At 39.1% G+C, this 14,938-nt stretch overlaps 1 protein-coding gene across 1 annotated transcript in view; it reads right to left on the bottom strand.

Moving 5' to 3' along the window:
- PALMD (palmdelphin) overlaps window positions 1–14,938 on the bottom strand; it is a 59,701-nt gene that overhangs the window by 7,998 nt on the left and 36,765 nt on the right. The window lies entirely within an intron of this gene.

The following is a 14,938-nucleotide window of genomic DNA, read 5'->3' as shown; positions in this document are numbered from 1 at the left end:
ATGTAAGTATCCAGATACCATATAAGAACTTAGCATCACACCAAACATTAAAGTAAGTACATAGAAGATACCCAATACCTGACTTTGACTTACTTTTCAAGTTGTGTGTTTTTGACAAGGGGGATTCTCAGGTAAAATATTTGACCCTTGGTCCCATTTTCTTCATTACAACTACTAATGTTACTTCCAAATGAAATTGAGAGATTTCTCTTACAAAGAGGCATAAGTTTAAAGTTGGACCAAAAGAAATGGTCCATCTGTCATTAATACTGTAGATTGCCAATTTTTCTTACCCAAGTTTTCATAGAAATTACTTGGAGAAATATTGTAATTTTATTTTCTAGCCAAGCAATACTTTATAATATAATTATTATATTTGACTTAAAAATCATAACTATTTAACTCTTAAAACCCCTGCATATCCCAACACTGAAAATGACACTTCATTTTCATTTTAGTTTTCTAAAAGTTGCTATATTATAGTGAGTAGTGTTCTATTACAGTGAGTGAAGAGGTGAGAAATGGACAAAATCTAGTACAGTGGCCTCAGTTGCTGTTGTTTATAGAGGCTACGTTTCCTAGATTAAAAAAAAAAATTATCACATGGTCTAACAAAGTGTAAGGGAACTCATAGGAACAGAAACAGACATTTGAAATTGGATTGTCACATCCTGAGCTGGTATCTTGACTAGTTTAGAGCTGCGTGTCAGATTCAAGTTAATTCCAGGGTGTGGCATCATGACCTCTATCCTGAACAAAAGCACACTACCACTGGCATTCACAAAGTTAGAAAAGCTGACCCTTGGCATCCATGAAACACACATAATTTCTCAGGCAAATACTCTGAGCTCTGAAATCAGCTGCCTCAATGGATGGCTGCTTAGACATAGTAGCTAGTTCAGGAGATGACAGCTGTGGGTATTAGTGTCAGCTGAGATAACTGTCAGTTTTCTTGACTTCTTTCTTTAAGATGATCATGCATCTGGCAGCTCAAAATCCCTGTGCTATTGTCACACCAATAAAAGTCCAAGATATGGTCAAGCAGATCATTCTACTTATTGCTTTCATTTCAAAGTTCTGACTTGCCTGCTGCCTATAACTGTTGGTAGTTGGCTGTTTATAGCTGAGGTGCTCTTGCACATCATAAAACTCCAAGTAAAATGCAGTACTTCTGGTTTCTTAGAAGTTAGTAATGTGTGATGTCAATCTCTTAAAATCCCTCCATATCCACAGTACTACAGTTGCCCTTCGGTAGAGTTGTGGGGCTATATGTTGGTTGGTAGAATGGAAAGTTGAATACTAAAAGGGGTAGATCTGGACTGTTCTGTTTCTGCTACTCACTACTTGTAAAAGCCAATTCTTTAAACTTTCCTGAAACTCAGTTTTGTAATAGATAAAATGAGGATGTAGTATACACCTTACCTGATGCAGAAACTTGGTAAAGCTAAGAAGAGGTGATGTCTTTGAAAGCACATTAAACATAGTTGAGGGACTTCCCTGATGGTCCAGTGGCTAAGACTCTGTGCTCCAGTCTGGAGTTCAATCCCTGCTCAGGGAACTAGATCCTGCATGCCGCAACTAAAGCTCTGGCATGCCATAATAAAGATGGAAGATCCCGCATGTCGCAGTGAAGTCCCACAGGCAAATAAATATTCAAAAGTAAATGTAATTGATATCAGATGTAAATGTTATTTTGGTGTAATTATCAAAGGTTTTCTGCAATACATCATGTCTCTCTTCCATTGTGTTATTCTGCAGGTTCCTTTACCTGATAGCATGTTCAGTTCAGTTCAGTTCAGTCGCTCAGATAGCATGTTAGAGATAATCTAAGGGGGAGCCTTTGGGTAGAAAACAAGAAGGCTCAAGTCATTGCTGCATAAAGCTCTCAGGATCCAGCTGTGGAATCAAGTGGACCTGGGCTTGAATCCTGGTTCATCTATCAAGTTCCTGGGTGACCCTGGACAAATCACAAGACCTCACTAAGGCTCATTGTTTTCATTCATTTAAAAATGTTTGTTTAGCATTTACTTTGTACCAGGCACTATCCTGCATGCTGAGATGTAATGGTGAACACAGCAGTTCCTGCCCTCCAGGACTACATTCTAGTGGATAGTGTATGAATACAGGAGCTGGCAACCTTTTCCTATAAAGGCCAGATAGTAAATACTTTAGGTTTTGCAGGCCACATATGGTTTATGTTGCTTATTCATCTTTATTTTTTTAATTTTTACAATATTTCAATAGTGTAAAAACCATTTCTAGCTCATGGCTATACAAAAAGTTGGCCATGGCTAAATTTGCCAACTCATTAAAATATATATATGTATGGTCCAGGATCACATCTAGCCCTGAACTTTATACACACACACACCCCCCTCATATATTTACTTATAAATACACATATACACATATATATACATAATAAACAAATGTGTATATATACATACATACATTTATTTATAAATACAAATATTTCCTTGAAAAAAGAAGCTAAGGGAAGAAGAATAGAGGAGACAGAGGGTGCCTAGGAAGGGTGTTCTATTTTAGATAGTGTGGTGATGGAGAATCTCTGACAAGGTGTCATTTGAGCAGAGACATAAAGGAAATGAGGGAGAGACACACAGGAGTGTTAAGGGGAGTGTACTTCACAGGGAGGAAAAATAACTTCAAAACTTGAAATAATAGCTGAGGGATTAAGGAGGCAAATGATGAGAAATGAAATCAGAAATGGGGTGGCCGCCAGATCATACAGGGCCTTCTGCATGGTAATGCCTTTGGGAATTCTGAGAAGAGGAAAAACCTGCCAGGACTTGAAATTTAAACAATTACATTGGCTGCTGTGTGGAGAATAAACGGGAACAAGCAAACACGGAGGTCTCAGTTGTAATAATTCAGATAAAGATGGCTTAATTCGGGGTCCTTGCTGGTTGACGAGTGAAAAGTAATTGGATTCTGGAAATATTTCAAAGAAAGAAACGCCAGGGTATGTTGATAGATTACATGTGAGATGTGAAAAAAGAGAAATGTCCAGAGTGATTTGAATGTTTGTGATCTAAACAATTAGAAAACTGTGAATACAAGTAGTCAAATAGTAATCTGGGAAGGAGAAGGAAGGAGATTTGTGGGGGATGTGTTAAATTTGAGACAGTCAAATGGTGACATGGAGAAGACAGATTTAAAAGTTGGGAGCTTAACTAAGCCTGGGTTTGAAGATATAAATTTAGGAGTTGGTATTTATAGCCATAGGAGTGGATAAAATTTTCTAGAAAGTCAGGGATTCTAAAGACTGAATCCTGGGGCAATTAAACATTTAGCAATCTGGGCAAAGTACTTCGTAGGGTTTGTGTGTGTGTGTGTTAGTCACTAAGTCGTGTCCGACTCTTTGTGACCCCATGGACTGTAGCCTACCAGACTGTTCTGTCCATGGGATTCTTTGGGCAAGAATATTAGAGTGGGTTGCCATGTCTTTTTCTAGGGGATCTTCCCAACCCAGGGATTGAACCTGGATCTCCTGCAGTGCAGGCAGATCTGTAGGGTTTAATAAGGAATAAAAGAAATAGTGAACACTTGGCTAATGCTGGTTTTCTCCTGTCTCTGTTCCTTTCTATTCCTGGGGTACAGAGATAGAGCTCTTGGTCTGCCTGTGCAGTTCCATCTCAGGGAAGTATGGAATGCACTGGTGTTTGTAGTTGCTTTCCTCTGTCAAGAGGCCCATGGATAATGTAATGTCAGGTAGTACTCATGAATATCTTTAGATTAATACGGTAAGAATATGAGGTTGAAAGCCTGTCAGCATCATCAGAATAGCTGCTAATGAATGTTTCTGGAGGTTTTCAAGTCTTTGGTAAAAACTGCTTTAATATGAGGCTGCTGTCAAATGACACATCATGATGCATGCGTGAAAACAAAGTAGATGCAAACACACACACTTTTCTCTCCTTTATCACTTAGTTACAACCAACTCTCTGTAAAATAGAATAATAAGGAAGCACCTTGGTGCTAATTACTTGGAATTGCAAAATTCTGTAGATGCTTACTTTTACAGAAAATTTCTTAAAATTCTCACTTTAATATTTTATTTTGATATGTTGATGTGATACTTCTGTATATTATTTGTGGACAACATAAATATAATTAAGGGATAAATGTTAGAGTTTTTTTTTTTTTTCTTTTGAAAAAGCTTTCTAGAAGATTAGAATGTCAGTGGGAGTAATGGGAGGCCCAGGGTAGGGAATTGGTGTCTCTCCCATGGTTCTTCTCACAAGAGCAGAGCTCTGAGGGGCAGGTGCTACAGTAGCCCAGCAGTAGAAGAGGAGGTCTCACAAGCGCTATAGCAGATAATGGATCAAGCTCTTGAGGAATGAGGATTTTAAAGGAATATATAAATTACAACTGGTAGGTAGGTGCTATTTTGTATAGCCAGTACAGTGGGTCTCAACTGAGGGCGATTTCTTCCCTGAGGTCATTTGGCAATGTCTGGAGATATTTTTGGTTCTAACAACTTAAGAAGTGCTACTGGCATCCAGTGAGTAGAGGCTGGGGATGCTGCTGAACATCCTATAATGCAGGGCACAGGCCCCACAACAGGACTTATCTCATTCCGATTGTCAGTAGTGTTGAGGTAGACAAGCCTGCGACACCTAATACACTGCCTAGTCTAGTATAGGCACTTGACACATGCTTTATAACGGATGTTTAAGTATTTGTCTTTGGGATATTTTTACTTTTTCCTCATTATTTTTCTCTTCCACTTAGCCATAACATAGGATCCAAATTTATTACTTGTTGAAAAGAATTTGATCATCCTATTTTTATTTAAAATTATTAATTGGGTTAACTTGCTTTTCAAGTCTCTTTCTGTCTATATATATAAATCAGTCTGTGTGTGTGCTCAGTCGTGTCTGACTTTTTGCAGCCCCACAGACTGTAGCCTGCCAGGCTCCTCTGCCCTCTAGGCTGCTCTGTCCATGGAATTTTCCAGGCAAGAATACTGGAGTGGGTTGGCATTTCCTACTCCATATATATATATAAAAATTTATGTACATGTAAATATATATTTATTTATTTCCTGACTCAGTGACTATTCATAATTAAGTGGATACTTAACTCTGATTTGAAGCTCCAAAAATGCAGGGCTTACATTAGGGCCTCATATCTAATACTTTTCCAAAGATTTTGGTGGAGAGAAAATTTAACAAGTATAAGTGAAGAAGTGGAGTAATATATATGTCTATATCTGTATGTGTGTATAGTACATTTGTATATGCACATTTATGTGTACATCTATTTTTTATGTGTGCATAACATTTTAGTTTTACATGTAAATATAAATCTATGGTGTATACACATGTATATGTAAAACTAATTTTTTTTAACTTGGAAAGCTTTGGGTAGATCACAGGGGATAATTCTCTAACCTTCACTTGCTTTTCTTTCAGCTGATGGGCTAGAATTTCCATAAGTGCCTGCCATTCCCATGTTTAGAAGGTATCACTTTTCTCAATGGGAACTGAGTTCCTAGAAATGCTGATTCAGTTTGGTGAGAAACAGGCAGCAGAAAAAGAGAAATGTCCTTCCTGGTGCCTCCTGGGCTGTTAGGTGGGGCCTGATGGATGAGTTAGTACCTTTCTCCCTCAGTTTCTGAGAGATGTTAAGCAGGTATCACATGCCAGTTTAGATAAGCAAACTACCCGAAGAAGGATTTGTAATGCTTTCCATTACTGGAATTTTTCCTCTCCTTATTTGTTGGAGAAAAATAGGGTTATTTTCAAGAGCTCCCTAGGTGAAAGCAGGTAGCTTTCATTTCATGCACTGTTCTAGTAGTAACTTCCCTTAATCATCGTGAGATAATGTCCCCAATCCAATTCCAATGTGCAATTTTTTTGTCTTAGAAAAAGGACAGCACAGAAATGCTAGATGCGCCAAGAAAGGGTTATTTCAGAGGGCAATTTTTTCTGCTGCTGAGGAGTCCATTTATCTCTTTCAGTTTTTGGTGGCGTTAGCAAGGACTAACAACCACTCCAGTACTCTTGCCTGGAAAATCCCATGGATGGAGGAGTCTGGTAGGCTGCAGTACATGGGGTTGCTAAGAGTTGGACACGACTGAGCGACTTCACTTTCACTTTTCACTTTGATGCATTGGAGAAGGAAATGCAACCCACTTCAGTGTTCTTGCCTGGAGAATCCCAGGGACGGGGGAGCCTGGTAGGCTGCTGTCTATGGGGTCACACAGAGTCGGACACGACTGAAGCGACTTAGCAGCAGCAGCAACAACCTGATAGAGTTTGCTATTAGGGGCCAAAGGAGAATTCAGAGAAAAAAAAATTTTAAGAATCTATGCCCTACCTTACAGCACTTCACTTGTTAGCAATTATAATAACATTTAATATGTATTGAGTATTTACACTTTACTAGGCACTGGCCTACTTAGTCCTCATAACAGCCCCCATGAGTCCTGTTATTAGTTCCATTTGACAGATGAGCAAGCTGAGCCTCTAGAAAGGCAACTGATTTTTTTAGACAGCCTGTGGCAGGATGGAATTTGAAATCAAGTCTCTGCCAATAGAGCCTGAGCTCTTAACTCCTTGCTAATTAGCCACTGTGGGAACAAAACTTTTTAAAAAATGGATTCTTACGAACTTACAAACAACATTCATTTGCTAATCAGTATGAAAGGATTTTTTACTTTCCATAATAATAAAGTGAGGATTGAAATGCTAGCTGGAGTCTACCAACATGTAACAATGTTGACTCATTAACTCTAAAGGTAATATTTCTTTCCTGATCTTCATTAGAATGATTTTGCTGTGCTGAGAATGTCTCTGCTTAGTGGTCCAGTCAGTATGACCAGGATTAAAGTCCAGGCTTCATCATTTTTCTCTTTGGTTGCTTGAGTTTGGTTTTTGGTAGGAGTGCTTAGAATATACTTTTTCAAAGAGTCTGAGGTTTCATAAACTAGTGCTACTTTATAGAGACACTTCATTTGCTTGGTCATAAGATTATTGTTCAAAGTAATGGAAGCTTTAGCTCTTAAATATAAAACTGGTCATGCAATTTGATTACAATACCACAGTTTGAATGTGATCACCAATGCTACGTTTGAAATTAAATTTATGACTGGTTTTAGCTATTTACTTTGAAAGGACTGAGGAATTACCTGTGTCTTGGTATCACAAGCTCTAGTATTAAAGGTAGGACTATGCCCAAAGAGAGGTCCCAACTGACACTTCTCTGGGACGGCCTGAGCCAGCAGGTCTTAGATCCAGGCCAGGCCGCTACTGATTTACCTCTGAGAATAGTTGGTAGAGGTGCTAGGACCACCTCTCCAACCCCACCCCAAGCTGGATAAGGAAGAATCCAGTTTCTTTTGGGGCTCACAGGCTCTCAGAGAAGTTTGCCTCCAACAAGGTATTGAATTCAATGAGGAATGGTGAGCAATTTTACCCATTGACTCTTCCCCCATAGGTTCTTTCCTTTCCTCCGCACGGAATCTTGGGAGAATAGGAGGTGGCTGCTGGTTTATCTATGCTTTGGAGTTTTTTGTGTGTGAAAGTCCATTTTTTCTCTTCCAGCCCTACTCATGGAAATAGAAAGTGAGCTCTTATCAAAACCAACACACTTGGCTTAAATATTAAACCCCTTCAAGCTTCAGTTTCTTCATTTGGGGAATAATGATAGTGGTCATGTATGGACTATGAAGAAGGCTGAGCGCCGAAGAATTGATGCTTTCAAACTGTGGTGTTGGAGAAGACTCTTGAAAGTCCCTTGGACTGCAAGGAGATCCAACCAGTCCATTCTGAAGGAGATCAGCCCTGGGATTTCTTTGGAAGGAATGATGCTAAAGCTGAAACTCCAGTACTTTGGCCACCTCATGCAAAGAGGTGACTCATTGGAAAAGACTCTGATGCTGGGAGGGATTGGGGGCAGGAGGAGAAAGGGATGACAGAGTATGAGATGGCTGGATGGCATCACTGACTCGATGGATGTGAGTCTGAGTGAACTCCGGGAGTTGGTGATGGACAGGGAGGCCTGGCGAGCCGTTGTTCATGGGGTTGCAAAGAGTCAGACATGACTGAGTGACTGAACTGAACTGAATAGTATTCACAAAGGGTTGTCTTGAGGAGGTAAATGAGATAATGTTTGTAAGTTTTTAGCACAGGGCTTGGCATAGAGAAATTCGTCCATAGGGCCTCCCAGATGGTGCTTGTGGTAAAGAACCTGCCTGCCAATGCAGGAGATGCAAAAGATGCAGGATTGATCCCTGGGTGGGGAAGATCCCCTGGAAGAAGGCATGGCAACCTACTTCAGAATTCTTGTCTGGAGGATCCCACAGACAGAAGAGCCAGGCGGGAAATGGTCCATAGGTTCTCGAAGAGTCAGACATGACTGAAGTGACTTAGCAACAGCAGCAGCAGCAGCATAGGTTTGACATAGAGGAATTCCTCAATAAGGGTTAGTTACCCCTCTCTCCTCCTCAGTTTTCTAAGAAGAGGAGGGCCATCTCTGACAAATCTAGTGAAGAAGAAAATCTACAAGGTCCATTTTTAGATTTGATCTTCAACCTTAATATCAATGATTTTAGAGCAAGCATTGTGCTACTAGAGCTTCAGGGACATATCCATTCTTGAAAATACGGTTCTAGTCAGAAAACAATAACAGTGCTCCAGCATTATTAGAATATTCATGATATTTATGGGAATAGTGTCTGTTTAATAAATGATGTCTAATTTATGAAAGAATGTGCTAGTCTGCCTTGACAACCTGCTGATTCCGTACCCTCACCCCAAGTCCATTCCTTCTGTTCTTTTTAGTAATAGAACTCCCTGAGTTTTATTTGTCTTTCTGCTGCCCTGCTGCAGATTGTATTTCCCATTCTTTGCATTTAAATGATATCATGTGACTAAATTCTGGCCAATAAGATACTAGCAGGAGTGACCTCTGCAATTTTCAGGTCATATCCTTAAAATAGAGCTGTTTGCCCTCCATTTATCTTCCCCTTCCTAAGCTGAAATGCAGACGTGGTGAGGTCAGCGTCCTTTGATCTTGACCAAGGGCATCTCTTAGAGGGTAGCAAAGCAACAAGACAGAAAGAAACAGGGTTTCTTGATCATGTTACATAACGTTGCTGCTCCCTTCCCTTGAATTTCTCCCAGCTAGGATAGGTATGTGTAGGAGGAAAATGAACCTTTCTAATATTGTTTAAGCCACTGTTCTTCTAGAGTCTTTTAAGGCAATAAAACCAGTATGCAAATTATTACATAACCTTATGGAGGATGAATCTTGATGTGACAAATTTTATGAATTTTTTTCATAACTTTTTTGTTGATTTGCAGAATTAGTCATTAGTATATTACACTTTAGGTAGTTCACCAGTGAAAATAGAAAATAAATCAGTTTTTGCTCCTAGTAGTAAAGAATTTACGTGTTTCTAAATGACACATCAAATCTGACGTGGTTTGTGTTGGCAATAACTAGTTAATACTGAAAGGCTAAGGTTTGCAATGAAAAAAGGAAATCTTATTTTATTGTATCTTTTAGTCATAACTGATCTAAAAATAGCTCAAATTGCAATGGATATGGTTGAGTATATACAGCTGATGACTTCAGTCAGATATTCTTGACTATAGTATGTTGATCACATGTCATGGGCAGCTACATTGTTATAATGGGTCAGAGATTATAGATATTTTATCTTTATAGATAATGTGGCCAATGAGAATGTCAAGCTGTATTTTCTCAATAAAATTAAACGTATGTAATCCAGATGAATATAGGCTGTTTAATTTTTAAAGTTGAGGTCCAATAAATTTCGTCAAATATTTAACAAACTTTTAAATGTCAGGCACATTTTATTCACCAAGCTGAAACAAAAATAAATCGAAAAAGGTGGAGATTATCCCTCTGCATGGACATAGGAGAAGAATTGCCTTACAATTAGCCCCTGCTGAAGAGCATGGGTATAATAAGAAAGCTCTAACCCACCAGTGCAAATAATCACATGCCATGGGTAAGTCTGCCAGAGAATTAAAGGGCATTTGGCATACAGCAAACACTGTTTTCCCCAAGCCAGATCTACTGCCTCTAATCCTGAGCACTGAAGAACAGGACGAGCAAATACAGCACAGTAGCTTCAAGATAACTCCAAGCGGAGAGCGGGCCTGACAGTGACATTGAAACAAGTGTCAGTTTGCTCTGATAATTGGGAACAGAGTAGATATTTAGAAAAACTGAATAATTCATACTTACATGGGGGCAGCTTTTGCATGGGTGAATATCATCTCCTAATATAGCTCTATAAATGTTAACAATTATCTTATGGGCAGACAATACTCCCATGATTTGAAACTGCCTGCTGGGCAGGTAATGTCAAAAGAGAATGACTTAGCAGAAAAGCAAACCCTCTTACTCAGAATATATTGTAAATTAAGGGTTGCATGTGCCATGAAAAATAAGACACCAAACTGGTTTTCAGAGAATCAGGTGCTTTTATGTCCAAGTTACAAATGTAATTTTCAAATGAACGCGAATAAACCCACACCCTGGAGGTTGGTGTGATACAGCAAATTGGTTACTTTTGAGCTTCTCAAATGTTCTGCCAGACAGAAGCAGGGTGTGTGGTTTTAATTAGAGCCTGGAGAGAACCTTGCAGGACATGCCAAACACTTATTAAGAGCTGAATAACTGTAATAATAATTCAAATTGACCTCTACATAGGTGGCATGAATTTCCTGAGTGACCTTCAAATACTGTTGTAGCTAGGTCATGGGAAGTTAACTGCAGATACACTTATCCATGATTTTGGAAAGTTTTTTTCCTTAAAAAAAATAAGTCATAAGGGAAAAATATTTTAGTAAATATGCTACTTGTTTATTATAAAATAACAAAACATATTCAATGATATATACAGCCAGTGACTGTCTCCATTCAGAAATAATTACTGGCTTTGTGTCTTGTAGCCCTTAACATTTATCTCTAAAAGTATTATAGAGAAGGCACTGTATTTTTCACTTCTACTCACTTCATTTTTACTTTGCTCCTAGTGTTAATTTTTCATATTTGATGCCAAGAACAGGACTCTTATTATTGGAACACCAAAAATATAAATCCCAACCTCAATATAACACAGAATAACCAACAAAGAGCAGTTAGCCTTGGGTGGTCTAAATGAACTAAGTGACATTTGCTTTATGTCAGACAAAAGAGGAATTGCAAGGGGGTGGTGTGGAAGTTTTCCGAGCTGTAAATTGTCTCTGGGGACTCTCCTGGGGAATGGGGAGGCCTAGGCCCCATGATAACATAGAGCCGCCTTTTTCTCACATGAGCCTCTGCTTCTGAACCTTCTTTCCTCATGCCCACTACCTGGAAGATGGAGAACTGAAACAAATGCCCTTCCCACTTGCTGGATTGTTCAGTTGTTTCTTTGTTCTTTCTTTACTCACAGTCATACTTCTATGACATCCCTGATAATAGCCTTAAATTTGTGTCTCAAGTTACTGAATATTATTTTGAATGGGATAATTAATGTCAAAGTTCTTTGAAAAGTTAAAGAATGTAAAGAGAGGTAAACACAAATAAAAATTTGCTTTGAGGAGTTTATGATTCTTGAATTGCTTCTGAAAGAATAAAGACATATGTGGCAGGTTTTTAATAAATGCTCGTTATTTGTTAAATAAGAAATAAACAGCGTGAAACATGATGGACAAGGTCTGGAGTCAGAAAGATCTGTGTGTGACTTCTAGGTCATCTGATAAAAGGTTCATGGCTTTCTGTGCTTTAGTGAGCTTATGTGTAAAACAAGCCTAATTAGATTTCCCTCAAAGAATTGTCATTCTCAAAATAATGCTTATTATGTAATATGTACTCCATAAAGGATAGTTGTTATTGAATTGCAATCGGGTGATGGGAGCACTCTCAGAGGTGACTCTAATCTGCCTTTCAGCCTACCATTGTTGTGGGGGAGTGTTTATTTTAGGTGAACATTTAAATTCTTATTTCTACTAACATATAAATGAGATTGGCAGGTATGAGCAAAAGAGAATGCTGGGAAGTGAATATAAGAAAATAAAAAGGCACATTAAAAAGGGGGAAAGGTAAGAAGGTGAAATGATGACAAGATGGTAAAACATGCCATCAACAAGGGTCTCAAATCCAAGGACACTACAGCCACATAACTTTGCCCTTAACTCGAGATATGGATTTTTTTTAAATTCAAAGCTTTCCTTTTTAGTTTACTGATGTACAAGTTATTGTCTAATCTTGAGATGGCCTTCTCATATATGTAGTATTTTCAAGTCCATCCATCCATCCGTCATCCATCATTCATTCATTAAGCTATGTATTCATAGATATTCTTACTATGTGCTAGGAGTTGTACTTTTCTGTGGGGGAGATAGATTTTTTACCTCTTTTTTTTTTTTTTTTGCTGAAAATTTGGTTAATCGCTCCTTTTGTTAAATTTAAAAAGCTTCTGAGTTAAAAATAATCAGAATATCTGGGAAATTAAAAACAACAACAGATGAACTATTACAAATCTGTAAACCAGTTAGTCAAATATGCGGAATGAAAAACATGCTTGGAATGATTTCAACTGAAATATTTGCCTCAGAATAATTTCTTGAGTGTTTCCAGCCTACAGCAAATTTGAGAAGAAACAAATGGTGGGGAATTTTTTCCTCCCTTTTTGCCATTTTTTTCTCTTTATCTTTGCTCTTATGTTGTCACAGAAGAGCGGCTTGTCTGTCTCCCTGCAATGTGATGTTAGATGTGGCTGGCTGGGTCAGAGCAGGAAGGCAGAGATATTTAGCAGGCAATATATTCCATGTAGCATGTATCACTGTGTTGATGAGACATTCATTTCATTAAGGGGTAACTGGTTTGCAGAGGGAGACAAGAGCATTAGGTAGGGGTTAAATTTGGATAGAAATAATAATGAGCTGCTGCTGCTGCTGCTGCTAAATCACTTCATTGTGTCCGACTCTGTGTGATCCCATAGACGGCAGCCCACCAGGCTCCGCCATCCCTGGGATTCTCCAGGCAATAACACTGGAGTGGGTTGCCATTTCCTTCTCCAATGCAGGAAAGTGAAAAGTAAAAAGTGAAAGTGAAATTGCTCAGTCGTGTCCAACCCTCAGTGACCCCCTTGGACAGCAGCCTTCCAGGCTCCTCCGTCCATGGGATTTTCCAGGCAAGAGTACTGGAGTGGGAATAATGAGCTAAGCTTTGATAAACCATAACCAGCAACATTTGCACTCATCTCACACACTAGTAAAGTAATGCTCAAAATTCTCCAAGCCAGGCTTCAACAGTACGTGAACTATGAACTCCCAGATGTTCAAGCTGGTTTTAGAAAAGGCAGAGGAACCAGAGATCAAATTGCCAACATCTGCTGGATCATTGAAAAAGCAAGAGTTCCAGAAAAACATCTATTTCTGCTTTATTGACTATGTCAAAGCCTCTGACTGTGTGGACCACAACAAACTGTGGAAAATTCTGAAAGAGACGGAAATACCAGACCACCTGACCTGCCTCTTGAGAAATCTGTATACGGGTCAGGAAGCAACAGTTAGAACTGGACATGGAACAATAGACTGGTTCTAAATCGGGAAAGAAGTATGTCAAGGCTATATATTGTCACCCTGCTTATTTAACTTCTATGCAGAGTACATCATGAGAAACGCTGGGCTGGAAGAAGCACAAGCTGGAATCAAGATCGCCGGGAGAAATATCAATAACCTCAGATGTGCAGATGATACCAGCCTTATGGCAGAAAGTGAAGAAGAACTAACAAGCTTCTTGATGAAAGTGAAAGAGGAGAGTGAAAAAGTTGGCTTAAAGCTCAACATTCAGAAAACTAAGATCATGGCATCTGGTCCCATCACTTCATGGTAAATAGATGGGGAAACAATGGAAACAGTGACAGACTTTATTTTTGGGGGCTCCCAAATCACTGCAAATGGTGACTGCAGCCATGAAATGAAAAGACGCTTGTTCCTTGGAAGAAAAGTTATGACCAACCTAGACAGCATATTCAAAAGCAGAGACATTACTTTGCCATCAAAGGTCCATCTAGTCAAAGTTATGGTTTTTCCAGTAGTCATGTATGGATGTGAGAATTGGACCATAAAGAAAGCAGAGCGCCGAAGAATTGATGCTTTTGAACTGTAGTGTTGGAGAAGACTCTCAAGAGTTCCTTGGACTCCAAGGCGATCCAACCAGTCCATCCTAAAGGGAATCAGTCCTGAATATTCATTGGAAAGACTGATGCTGAGGCTGAAACTCCAATACTTTGGCCACTCCAATACTTTGAGTCAGATGTGAAGAACTGACTCTTTGGAAAAGACCCCAATGCTGGGAGAGGTTGAAGGCAGGAGGAGAAGGGGACGGCAGAGGATGAGATGGTTGGATGGCATCACCGACTCAGTGAACATGAGTTTGAGTAAACTTGGTGAGTTGGTGATGGACAAGGAGGCCTGGCGAGCTGCAATCCATGGGATCGCAAAAAGTCGGACACAACTGAGTGACTGAACTGAACTGAACTGAACCAGTAACAAAGCCATTTAACTTACATACTGCATTAATGCTGGGGTTCCTTTCTGAAACTGAATCTCGCCTGCTATCTTTTGAGTTAACTGAGTAGATTATTGCTTTATATACTGTTGAGCAGAATGCATTTTCTACTATTGTGTCTCCACTTGTGGAAGAATTTTCCTTAAGTGATGTGGGATGCCTATAGCTACTGTAACAGCCTGCTTTCCAGGTTTTCTCATGATATACAATCCCATAGAAATCCAGTGCTTCACATGCACCTTCCTATCAGTACTATACATGGAAGGCAGTTTCTACCTCTTTGGAGACAAATGAAAGTGCATTAAGGAAAAGCAGAAGGTCAGAAGAGTACTTTGCAATATCAAAACAAAAATTCTTACTCGGGAACATTTAA

Source organism: Bos grunniens, chromosome 3 (genome assembly GCF_055505025.1).
Source record: "Bos grunniens cultivar Pamir isolate PY7600 chromosome 3, Bosgru_T2T1.0, whole genome shotgun sequence".
Taxonomy (NCBI): Eukaryota; Metazoa; Chordata; class Mammalia; order Artiodactyla; family Bovidae; genus Bos; species Bos grunniens.
The sequence above is the reverse complement of the archived record's forward strand: the minus strand, read 5'-3'. Positions and strand labels throughout refer to the sequence as shown.